The sequence below is a fragment of the Lepisosteus platostomus genome, chromosome 4 (genome assembly GCF_059453375.1).
Source record: "Lepisosteus platostomus isolate fLepPlt1 chromosome 4, fLepPlt1.hap1, whole genome shotgun sequence".
Lineage (NCBI taxonomy): Eukaryota > Metazoa > Chordata > Actinopteri > Semionotiformes > Lepisosteidae > Lepisosteus > Lepisosteus platostomus.
The window spans coordinates 40793098-40805984 of record NC_142614.1 but is presented as its reverse complement, the minus strand read 5'-3'; positions in this window follow the sequence as shown (position 1 = coordinate 40805984).

Here is a 12887-nt window from a genome sequence, read left to right as displayed (position 1 = left end):
TGCCTCTCAGTACAAGGGCTCTGGGCTCAATTCTGGACTGAGGGTGCTATCTGCATGAAATTTGTATGTTCTCCCAGTGTTAAATGATTCGTCTAGATGCTCTGGTTTCCTCCCATAGTCCAAAGACATACTGGTAGATTAATTGGCTTCTGGGTAAATTCTGGGGAAAATGTGAGTGTGTGCGAGTTTGTGTCTGTGTTTCTACCCTGCGATGAACTGACATCCCATCCAGGCGTATCCTGCCTTGCACCCATTGCTTGCAAACAGGCTCCAATGACCCTGATTTGGAAGAAGCTGTTAGAAAACGGATGGATAAAGATAGTCCATTGTAGGTATTATTATCCCCCAAATTAAAGAAATGTATGGGTTTCACATGTTTTCACTTTACTGCTCATTTTATGATCTTGATCCAAAAGTGAAACTATAAGTACTGAATCTAAACAAAACAAAATATTAAAAAAACGTTTCAGTATAGTTGGTTTACATTTAAGTGTAAATATAAGTGCAAAGACTTAAGCCTTGACTTTCATCCATTCATTAATTTACTAACCATTTCATCCAATTGAGAATTGTGAGGGACCCAGAGCCTATTCAGGCAAGCGATGGTCACCAGGCAGGATTCACCCTGAACAGGACTCCAGAACATCACAGGACACACACACACAAACACGAACACACTCACACCAGGGCTAAATGTCCCCAGAATCCATTAACCTACCAGTATGTTGTTGGACTGCTAGAGGAAAATGGAGTACCTGGAGGAAACCCATGCAAAAATGGAGAGAACATATAAACACCACGCAGAGACCACCCAAGTCCAGAATTAAACTCAGGGCCCCAGTGCAACCCGTCGTACCACAAAAGCTAACCATTACAGCACCATGACAACTCCTTGCTTTGCAAATACTGTATGAAACAAATGAATAAGCTCCTAATGGATGACAAAGCACATGGATACTGACACATGGTATGGTGAAGAAAAAAGATCATTACATTAAAATTGGTCCATTCAAACTTAGAGACAGGCATATGGATTAGAAAAAAATACCGACTTTACACTTCTAACATACAACACACCATACAACACATCATAGTGAAAATTGGATTTGGAGAATGAATCATGATTGAGAACTGGAATGAAAAACCATTGACCATGATCATTGAAGATAACTTGAAGTAAATGAAAAAAAGTATTTTACATGAGCTGAGCATGGCTAAAATTATATTCATGTGCAGTGTCAAATCGATTATATCAACCAAGTTGTTTAGAATTGGTAACATGATCTTTAATCCATTTTCTGTGTCAGGACATCATACATGAGCTACAGAAAGATGCATAATTAAGAGTCTCTGAAAGTAGGTGCATTGGAATTTCAGGTTCTATCTCATTCTTCATACTTCTGTATACTATTTCAGGTTTTGAGGAAAATAGCTAATATTAAATAACAAAAACAAATAATACTTGTTTTATTAATATAAAACATTACAGTTTTGAGAACCATAAATTAGAGAGCCAAGAAAATGTTTGTAATATAACCATGTTTGTATGTTTGTAATATAATCAAAGATAGGCAAGATGTTAGTGCAAGGAAAATCTCAAATGTCACAGATGTCAAGAAATTCTTGAAGGAAGAATAGTCTAAAATTCCTTCTTCTTCTTGCAGAAACAGCTAGTTGCTTCTCAAGCAGATGCCAAAAGTAATAGAATCTATGGATTCACAGACTTATTCAAATGAAGATATTTACTTTTGGATCATTGTTAAATATAAAAATATTATGTTCTCTAAAACATGTGAAAAGATTTGTAGTGTATTCTAGAATATTTGAATCATAGCCTATTTAATCTGATATATCTTATATGTTTGAGGTATATATTTAATCAAGTTATCTTCTTTTGTAAAGATTTCCATTGAGATATTTACTTTTGTTTTACGTCTTAAATATCCAGATTATACAAACTTATTCTTGGCACTGTAAAAAAACTTGTTTTGATATCTCTATTATCCTTTCATCCATTCCTTCACAAAAGCCAAAATTGTGATATTGTAAAAACGTGAATGGTCCCTTTATGTAAAAAAAAAGAACCATGTCACATAACAGTGACTAAATCATTGGTAAAACAAAGTATTAGTCAGACTTTACAAGGTTAAAAGCAATAGGTGGAAATTCACACTTTTTTTTCTGGATCCATAATTCTGTATTATGTAAAAAATGTTTTTGTGACTGGAAATTTGAGCATTCCTTGTGAAATTTTCAATTATGGAATTTCTCAAATTAAAAGCCATAGCAATCCAACGTAATGTATGCACAAGGATAAAAAAGTGGTTAATGAACAAAGTGTGTGATTTTGCAGTGCACAATTTGTAATTGGACATATATGAGCATTGTTGTGCTATAAGGTTCTGTTTTGGACCTGTACTTCTTCCTACTCTATAACGGTAAATTTTGATATAGTTAACAAAGTAATTGAAAGTGCAGACCAATGCAATAGCCAATGAAATTTAACAGCAATAAGTGCAGAGTGATAAGTGCTTTGGTTGTACGAGCATAATCTTAACATATCACATGGGGTGACTGGAGCTGTAGGAAGCTACACAAAAGAATTTGAGTTTTTCTTGTAATACCTTGCTCTTGATTGGAGAATGTCCTTCCAGTTACACAATTTAAAATGGAGACAAGTTAAATTTTAACAGAGAGAACATTTCTCAAAGATTGTTTTTTCAAAAGTGTTTCTTTCAGTTTTCAGAATGGTGAATATTTCACTTCCTGTGTTGGCTCCACTTCAAATTGAGGTAACACAAAGGCTGATCAAAAGAACCTGCCAGCCTGGCCAGGGGATGTATGATCTGAGGAGGGAAGCATTCCCATGCAGACTTAGTGTAGCTATAATGAGAATTAATGCCATACAGGGTATGCTTATCCTTTCAATAATCAGAGTGTGAGATGGCTGTGACATCAAGGGAATGGAATGGTGAACAGAATAAAATCATTCAGGCAGCCAATGCACTTGGTTTTGGCTAATCATGATCTCTAATATAGGATTACAGGGTCCCTATAACAAGATCTCTATTACATGGTGAAATCCTGACAAGAACTATACTGGAAAAAATTCTGATTTCTAAAAAGATTATTTTATAAGATAATAAGTTATTTTTATATTATCCTATGGAGGGACAAGGTAAAGCACAAGATATGCACAAATAAATATATGACCACTGATAAACCTTTTGATTTTATAAAGACCATGCAAGTAGAAATGTCTGCCATTAAGGCAGTCTTTTATAGTAATATACTGATAGGAATGTGTTGAGATGCGCATATTTTAAGTCCTCTAAATTAAAATTTTAAAAGATAAGTAGTAACATTACAGTGATCTCTGACATTTCACAATATGATAATTCTTTACAGTTGACTGCATCTTTATGTCATAATCTCTAAGTAATAATGTTTAACAAACTCCTGGATTCGATCATTATCTCTCAGGTACTTCCAAGTCCCCAAATTAATCCTGCACAGCCCACACAAGCAGTATGTCAATATTTTAATCATTCTGTAACGCTTACGGCCGACAGGCACTGTGTAAGAGCCGGCGTACCAGAGCAGGTGACGTCACCGCCCTTCCCTGTGATAGCAGAACTACAGCTACTGGGCTGTAGAGAGATCTCTCTTTAGCTCACGGGGCTAGGTCGCTGCAGAGAGATGCGGGAGTCCCGGGTTTGAGCCTCAGTCGGGATGGGGCCGACCTGATGCGGCAAGGGCGCCCGCCTGAGCCCCCGTTGCGTTACAATTCTTATGTCTCAGTATAAGCTCATTTTTAGTAATAATATAGATAAAAATGGTAACGGTTACACTACAAACAACAGCAATTCTTATATGACAGACATGTAAAGTTAGCAAGAACTAAATACTTGCATTGATGAAAGGTTTCACATGTAAATGCCTGAAGTGATGATTCAATGCTTTGTGTGGAAGAGGTACCAACACACTGTTAAAGACTTCCTACACCTCATTCAACTGCAAATTGCTTTTTGTAACGTTCTTTTTATATACCCCAAATCCAGTAATCCAAATGGAAATTCAATTGGTTTAGTAACCTTCTGTCTTGTTCAATACTAAAAGATATCAGTGACCATTTTAAGTAGATTAACCCAGTTATTCTTTCATCTTGTTAAACCTAGATGGTGAGACTGTGAAGGTTCCCAATGCATATCCTCCCTTAAATGGAAATATATACATATTATATCTGAATGAATTGATCAAACATTCATAGTTTTTAAATCAGCTCTTGATTTCACAAACTAGCTGTGATGTGGGGGATTGAATATTTGTGCAGAAAACACTTCTCTAATACACATGAGAACATAACAAAAGGTTACAAATTAGAGAAGGCCATTCAGCCCATTTTGTTCATTGGCATGTTTGTAGTTAATTCATCTGAGGATCTCTTCTAGACACTGCAGGCTGCACAAGTGTCATATATACAGTGCCTTGCGAAAGTATTCGGCCCCCTTGAACTTTTCAACCTTTTGCCACATTTCAGGCTTCAAGCATAAAGATATAAATTTTTTATTTTATGTGAAGAATCACCAACAAGTGGGACACAATTGTGAAGTGGAACGAAATCTATTGGATTTTTGAAACTTTTTTAACTAATAAAAAAATGAAAAGTGGGGCGTGCAAAATTATTCGGCCCCTTTACTTTCAGTGCAGCAAACTCACTCCAGAAGTTCAGTGAGGATCTCTGAATGATCCAATGTTGTCCTAAATGACTGATGGTGATAAATAGAATCCACCTGTGTGTAATCAAGTCTCTGTATAAATGCACCTGCTCTGTGATAGTCTCAAGGTTCTGTTGAAAGCGCAGAGAGCATCATGAAGACCAAGGAACACACCAGGCAGGTCCGTAATACTGTTGTGGAGAAGTTTAAAGCCGGATTTGGATACAAAAAGATTTCCCAAGCTTCAAACATCCCAAGGAGCACTGTGCAAGCGATCATCTTGAAATGGAAGGAGTATCAGACCACTGCAAATCTACCAAGACCTGGCCGTCCCTCTAAACTTTCAGCTCAGACAAGGAGAAGACTGATCAGAGATGCAGCCAAGAGGCCCATGATCACTCTGGATGAACTGCAGAGAACTACAGCTGAGGTGGGAGAGTCTGTCCATAGGACAACAATCAGTCTTACACTGCACAAATCTGGCCTTTATGGAAGAGTGGCAAGAAGAAAGCCATTTCTCAAAGATATCCATAAAAAGTCTCGTCTAAAGTTTGCCACAAGCCACCTGGGAGACACCCCAAACATGTGGAAGAAGGTGCTCTGGTCAGATGAAACCAAAATCGAACTTTTTGGCCACAATGCAAAACGATATGTTTGGCGTAAAAGCAACACAGCTCATCACCCTCAACACACCATCCCCACTGTCAAACATGGTGGTGGCAGCATCATGGTTTGGGCCTGCTTTTCTTCAGCAGGGACAGGGAAGATGGTTAAAATTGAGGGGAAGATGGATGCAGCCAAATACAGGACCATTCTGGATGAAAACCTGTTGGAGTCTGCAAAAGACCTGAAACTGGGACGGAGATTTATCTTCCAACAAGACAATGATCCCAAACATACAGCAAAATCTACAAAGGAATGGTTCACAAATAAACGTATCCAGGTGTTTGAATGGCCAAGTCAAAGTCCAGACCTGAATCCAATCGAGAATCTGTGGAAAGAGCTGAAAACTGCTGTTCACAACGCTCTCCATCCAACCTCACTGAGCTCGAGCTGTTTTGCAAGGAAGAATGGGCAAGAATTTCAGTCTCTCGATGTGCAAAACTGATAGAGACATACCCCAAGCGACTTGCAGCTGTAATCGCAGCAAAAGGTGGCTCTACAAAGTATTAACGCAAGGGGGCCGAATAATTTTGCACGCCCCACTTTTCATTTTTTTTATTAGTTAAAAAAGTTTCAAAAATCCAATAGATTTCGTTCCACTTCACAATTGTGTCCCACTTGTTGGTGATTCTTCACATAAAATAAAAAATTTATATCTTTATGTTTGAAGCCTGAAATGTGGCAAAAGGTTGAAAAGTTCAAGGGGGCCGAATACTTTCGCAAGGCACTGTATGCAGACTCTCACAATCTTCTGTATAATGCAATGTGCCTTCTTTTCTCAGATACAAAAGCAATTTAATTGTTGATTCCTGATGGAGGCCATAATAATGTTACAGAAAAACCCTTCCCTGAAACATTAAAGCTGATATGAAATTCAATATGCAGTCATGAAAATATAATATAATATATAGGAAAGGGATACTGTATTTAGTATATATTTTGAGAGATTTCTGTGATCTGGTTAATTTGAAAGGAAGTAGGAAAAATACTTTATCCTTTGCCTCCATGACATGACAGATATTATTTTCTCTCATCATCTAACTGAAAACCTAGTTATTTGACTTTCTTGCCATATACAGTAAACAAGGGGGAAGGGGATCCGGATAGATGAGATTAAAGCAAACTGATATGCAATGACATCTAGCCTAAAGCAAAATGATTAGGAGAACAGCACTATGATCAAAAACTGAAAATAAGTCATGTAATGTAATAATGTAAAATAAATTTTGTAAAACAAAAAAAAATGGGTACTCCTCATCCCCTGATAAAGGTTAAACAACATAATAAAATAAGCCTTGAGACTTAAATATAAATTCACTTTTATTTTAACACCTTACATGAAGTTAAAAAACAATAAAAGTTAAAAAACAATCTTGATGTTTGATGGGTTGCAATAAACTCGGCACAAATGTAAAGACTTCTTGAACTGTGAAATGTTCACTCTAGGAAAATGAACACAACCAGCTGTACTGGTGGGAGGTAAGCAAAACAGCACAATGCAGGATTCAAATTTACGCTATAACCAAGATTTCTTTTTAATTTAATGTTAATTTTTGTTCAGCATTAATTTCTTTTATTTTTTTCTGGTCGCTTGAGGCTTACAGATGCACAATTATTGATTTTTTAAAAATTTTCTGTAGAACTAAATTGTTGTTCCTGCTGTGACCTCAACCTTAAATATTTTAAAACAGAATTTGACATGACCTTATGACATCAATAAAAATCTAAGTTAAATAAATTAATATTTTGAGACTTACATACAAAAAATCTGTGACACGGTTTTGATGCATAGGCTACAGTCACACCTGAAACTAAACACCAAACACACACACAAATATACAGTATATAACTTTATTCATTACATGGACAATAAGATAACACTTAACAGTAGTATTAAGGAATGTCCTTCTAGTCTAACTGCTCAAGTCTGCTAGCCTCAGATGGATGAAGCTTGATATGGGAATTCCAAACTGGAGAAGAACAGGAAGAAAAAATCTAAAAACAATACATTACACCTGAGGACATTTCCTAAAGTAGGTTTGAAGTCAGCCTACTTTGTATACACTTTCCATCTATGTATCCTGTATATTCCCTTCCTGTAAAAATGGATTGTTAGCTTAGTGCAAATCATGTTTTTCCAACTTGATTAATACTTACTTGTATTTAGTGCTGGTTTATAACAGAAGCGTAAAAGATGGCTGCAGGGTTATTTCTGAAATTCTTCAAGTTCACGTGAAACATTTTGGACAGTAATTGAGCTAAAACTACAAATCTAGCAAGAAAATCATAGCCATAGAAAACACGTTTTTTGTCTTGAACGTATTTTGGGGAATTTACAAGTTTATTTACATGGAAAGATTTTGCACAGGAGCAAAATTTGAAAGTCACCCCATTTAGTTTGTCTTTGATTGTGAAGTGCTGTAAGGTCATCCATTAGTTTAAGCCTGAATTACTTTTCAGATACTGTTAGAATTGCATTTACATTACATTTAGATGTCATGTAGACTCAGTGCAGCAAAGCTTCTTCCGCAGAAATGAGTGATTTCTTTATTCAGAACCAGACCTGATGTATGTTTTTTAAAGTAATCTCACTCAGGAGGCGATCAAAAAACACAAGCAATAGTAAAGAAACTGGAACACTGTTTCTACTCTTTTTAGCACCTATACTCTTTCATTTTTGAAATTCAGTTAATTATTTGTTGCCTTGTTTATTTTTACTTACTTTAAGACAATGTAAATTATATTTTCTAAAATCTAAAATTAGGAAGCATTATTATTTTCACAAGAATGTACATAAAGTATTCTACAACATGAATGTTGGTGTCAAAGAGGCTACTTAATCATATTAAGTATTTTGAATTTATCTTAAATTGTTCAACTGCCTTAGTATTCAGTATTCAGATCCTTGTGGTTCAGTAGTTATATCCACAAATGTATTTAGTAAGTCTCTAGCCAACTTTGCACACTGGCTTGGTGCAGTTCTTTGGCAACTTTGCTCAAGTTCTCTCAAACTCTTCTTTTGTGGATCATTTATGAACACCATTTTTCTCAATTCTCAATTGAGATTCTCAATCTAAATGCCTAAATCATAATAACAAAATAACAACAGTTGCCTTTATTTAAGACATTCATTTTTTACTGTGGCCTAGAATTGCTGGATACGGTTAATACATTATTTGTAGTGAACAGAAGCCCAGAAGAATCAAAGCCCCATGTAAATAAAATAATGTAAAACATGAATCAATGTTTCTTTTTTAAATTATACTGCTTAATTATACCAACAGAAAATAAACACAATATTCTAAAGCTCATGGAGAGTACGTTGCCTATGCTTTTGTGTTACGTGTGAAGAACATTATTGTACAGACTACTGACTACCGTTGATATTAATTAAGCAGCTGGCTATATTTATAGAATGATCCCCTGGACAATCACCACTGATATCCTAGCAAGTCAATATAGAAGCATTTTAAAAATAAACATTATGTTTAATTCTGATATTCTTAACAATTTCCCTAATGAATTCACAAGTTTGTATTGTGAAGTGAAACTGTTCCTTACATATATAAAAGGCTAGTTTAATATAACTATTTTTAGAAAAAGACATCTCTCCCCATAACACACAAGCGCTCACTCTCCTTTTCACCCCCCCCCCCCCCCCCCACCTCCTGCTGTTCATGAAGGTTCATATTCACTTGGAACTGTATGGAAAACACGCAACTCCCTATAGCAGTTAGACACAGACCTCACCATCTTAATTTTTTCACACTGTAATCTTAATCATTTGAATATGAATGTTGGTTATCTTTCTTTTTATTATTTTGTTCCCAGTACAATAAGAATTGAAATTGCATATTTTCTCCGCATTCTTTATCAGGAGCAATATCCTGCTGCAGAAAATCTGCAGGTCTTCCAAATGGCTAAACTGTAATCAGTGATCTCAACAATTTAACACAAAAATTGAATATTATCTTCACAATGTGCAGTTTTTGTTTTGGGGTTGTTAAGAAAGATAATATTCATACATTTATTCACTTTATCCTCTGCCTATACCATTAAGGTGTGGTCATCATAATACAGCTACATCAGCTTTTTTTTATCAGACCACTCTCGTTTTATATAGTAGACAATAACAGTACATTTAGATGTTATAAATTGGTGAGACATTAACCCCATCAAATTGTCATTTTAACTCATTTTAGACCACCAAACATTTTACACTCACAACCCTTAGAACACAAAACACTTCAGCAAATGGTGTCTCCTATATGAGATTGTCTTAGACCTTTGATGTTTTAATGAATATGGATAGATTTCTATTTTTGATGTTTAGTATATGAAATAAAACATATTTAGTAATTTAAGCAGATAGAGATGGTAACAAAAAGGGGTGGAGTCAGAAAAATAGAGTAACAAATAAAATTATAAAAATAAATAATTCAATGAATAAACCCAAATGTCAAAGATGTACCCGAATGGTAGGTATGATTTGAGGCATGTGTTGTTTATTCTCTGGCACAGCTTTTGTGAAAGATTAGTGTAAATCAGAAAAATAAAAAATTAGTAACAAACCCATAACATAACTTGACAACATACAACAGTCACCAAAAATATGTATGCCAGTTACACTATCTACAAAAGAATGTGTTGTTTGACAATAACAGTACATTTAGATGTTATAAATTGGTGAGACATTAACACCATCAAATTGTCATTTTAACTCATTTTAGACCACCAAACATTTTACGCTCACAACCCTTAGAACACAAAACACTTCAGCAAATGGTGTCTCCTATATGTCTTTTAAAAATAAGTAATTCCTCCTGCTGAACACATTTTCATACTTGCAGTTTCAAATACAAGGAATGAGAAGATATAAGCACTCCCACTTACTTCCAGTCACTCCTAATTTAATTCACTGCATTAAGACATAATTAGATGATGGTATCAATATAAGTTGACATTATTTGATGCATGTCAAATGCATACTGTTGCTCAAAATCAATTTTGGGATAAAACTACTTTTCATCACAATGTTTACATGCATCAACTGCAAGTTATACTTCTTGTGTAAATCATTTTCAGATGCTATCATAATCCATCCACTGCTCTAATGAACGTTTCTTAATAAATGCAAAAAATGTTTTCCTTTTAGACATCAACGGCAGGAATAAATGATGAAAAACTAAAGACATTTTTGCAAACAAATCAAAATGCAATTTTGCCATGTAATTAATATACTGATGATTAAAAGATATGTACTGTATAATTGCAACACAATCCACAAAGCTTTTATCTGGAAAATAACAAAAACATACACTGCTATGCATGTCTTAGCGTACATACTGTACTGCTTATACAGGTCTCTAATGTCTTTAACAGAGCATAACACACTAGTTCAAAAAAGGGTATTGTGGTACTAGATAGATAATTCTTTACATTTCAGTTAAAACACCCCCTGGCAATTAATGTTTGATTCCAGAATTAAGATTATCTAGCAAAAGTTAAAAAAAGAAAGTATACTACAGTATATACAGCTGATCAGCCCTTTTGATGAGAAATGTAGATCAGCATAATGAAGTTACCTGTGCCATATCTTTTTAATTAAATGTCATTGCTCCAACTCCAAGCAAGAATCATTGCAATATCAGCTAAAAAGTAAGGGGAACACCAGCACCAGTGACTCCAGTTTGTAATTCTAGATTAAGTTGCTTTCCTCATTTATAGTTTTTCCTTTAATTGAATACCCTTAGTTTTCTGTTTCTAACAGAAATACAAAAGAAAAAGTATTTTATATGTATCTAAATTGCATGTGAGATGTTTAATTTATACAGATGCAGCCATTCAAAATGGGTGAGGTATTTCACGGCATACCGCGACACGCCCACCGGGGTATCACGCGGTATCACGTGTGTCACGTGACTAGCTATCCCGCGTCGCCTTGTAAAACCGCCAGGGGGAGCTTAACCTCTCATGTACAGCATTCGAGCCTTTAATTTTGAACTGTATATTACAGCATGTTAATCATCAGTCATTCAAATGTTGGTATATTTTATGAAAGCAAGATTGCTCAGTTGGACAACAGTACACAACCTACCTTTATCAGAAATATTTATGCATCAAAGCCTTTACTGAAGATATTACTAATAGTATTAATAATGGATGACTTTGGACAAGCTGTATACTCAAAGTATAATTTCTTTAGCACATTTGTACAAGCACTTGGAATCTGTCCAAGCCATACTTTGTCAGGCATTTTGTTTTATTTCAACGGGCATAAAAACTTCCTTGCTTTTAACAGGGCGTTTCATAATTTCTAACTACGAAAATGATTTAAAATGCGACACCTATCATGAAAAGAAAAAAATACACACCAGTATTCCATTTCTCCCTAAACATTGTAAGCTTCGAAGTCTTTAACTAACGTGATACCGGAGTCAACAAGCATACTTTTAGAATTTGATTTAAAGGGAATATAATATGGAATCGCGTATCTCAAGAATTTAATAACGGTATGATTATATCCGTGTACTGCGGGAGGGCTGTTTCGCCTGCCTGCTTATGCGAGCTGTCTTGTAGCCTACTGGTCTAGTTGCGTGACTCATGGTTTCATTACGACCAGAATCGGTCTTGAGATATTTTTAACTTGATTTACAGTATTTGAGAGGTATGTCTTAACACCGATACTACAGTGCTTAAGCACTGCTCACGTATATGTTTCTAGGTTTATATTATGCATTTCATACGGTCAAATTACTTTTGAGCAACTAATAAGAAGCGCGAAACGGTATGCGTTTTAGTTTCGTTTTGTGCTGGAACCCGTGGATTGATTAGAGATATCAAGTACATACAAGTCATTTTTTAAATGTTGTAGTTCGTCTTGAAAAAATGTTACGAGTACATCATCTATCAACAATTACACAGGTTCTGTTTCCATATTGCGGATTTTGGTTAGGTACAGTATTATCAAATCCAGTGGCGCTGTGTGTTACTTTACTGAGTCCCAATCTGTGATTGAAACCTGTAAAACCGGTTTAATTCGTCACAGCCAGCACTCTTCAGGTGTGAGGGTCTTCTGCTCAGAATGAAACGCTAAAATGTTTGTGTATATTCTAATGGTAGTGGGGGCAGGGTGTGTGGGAACAGGTTTGTTCTTCACACCTGAAACATTTTCTCTGAAAGGATTTTCTTAGCAGTTTAACCGATCTTGTTACAGCATGTTACAGTTTACTATTATTAACCATATTAATTTTAAGTGCTTAATGTAAAATCTTGTAAAAATATATTTTCATTGTTCAAATATACATTAAGTCTGACTATCATATAATAAGTTAAATACAAAACTAAAGAAAAAATAGGGTTAAATATAATTCAAAATATTTTGCTAACAATGTTAACTGTTTATGAATAATAAAATGTATTAACTAAGGAGTAGGATGGCACAGTTGTTAGTATGTTTTTTGTTTTGTTTCTTTTTCATAAATACAACAGTAGTACCTGATGTCT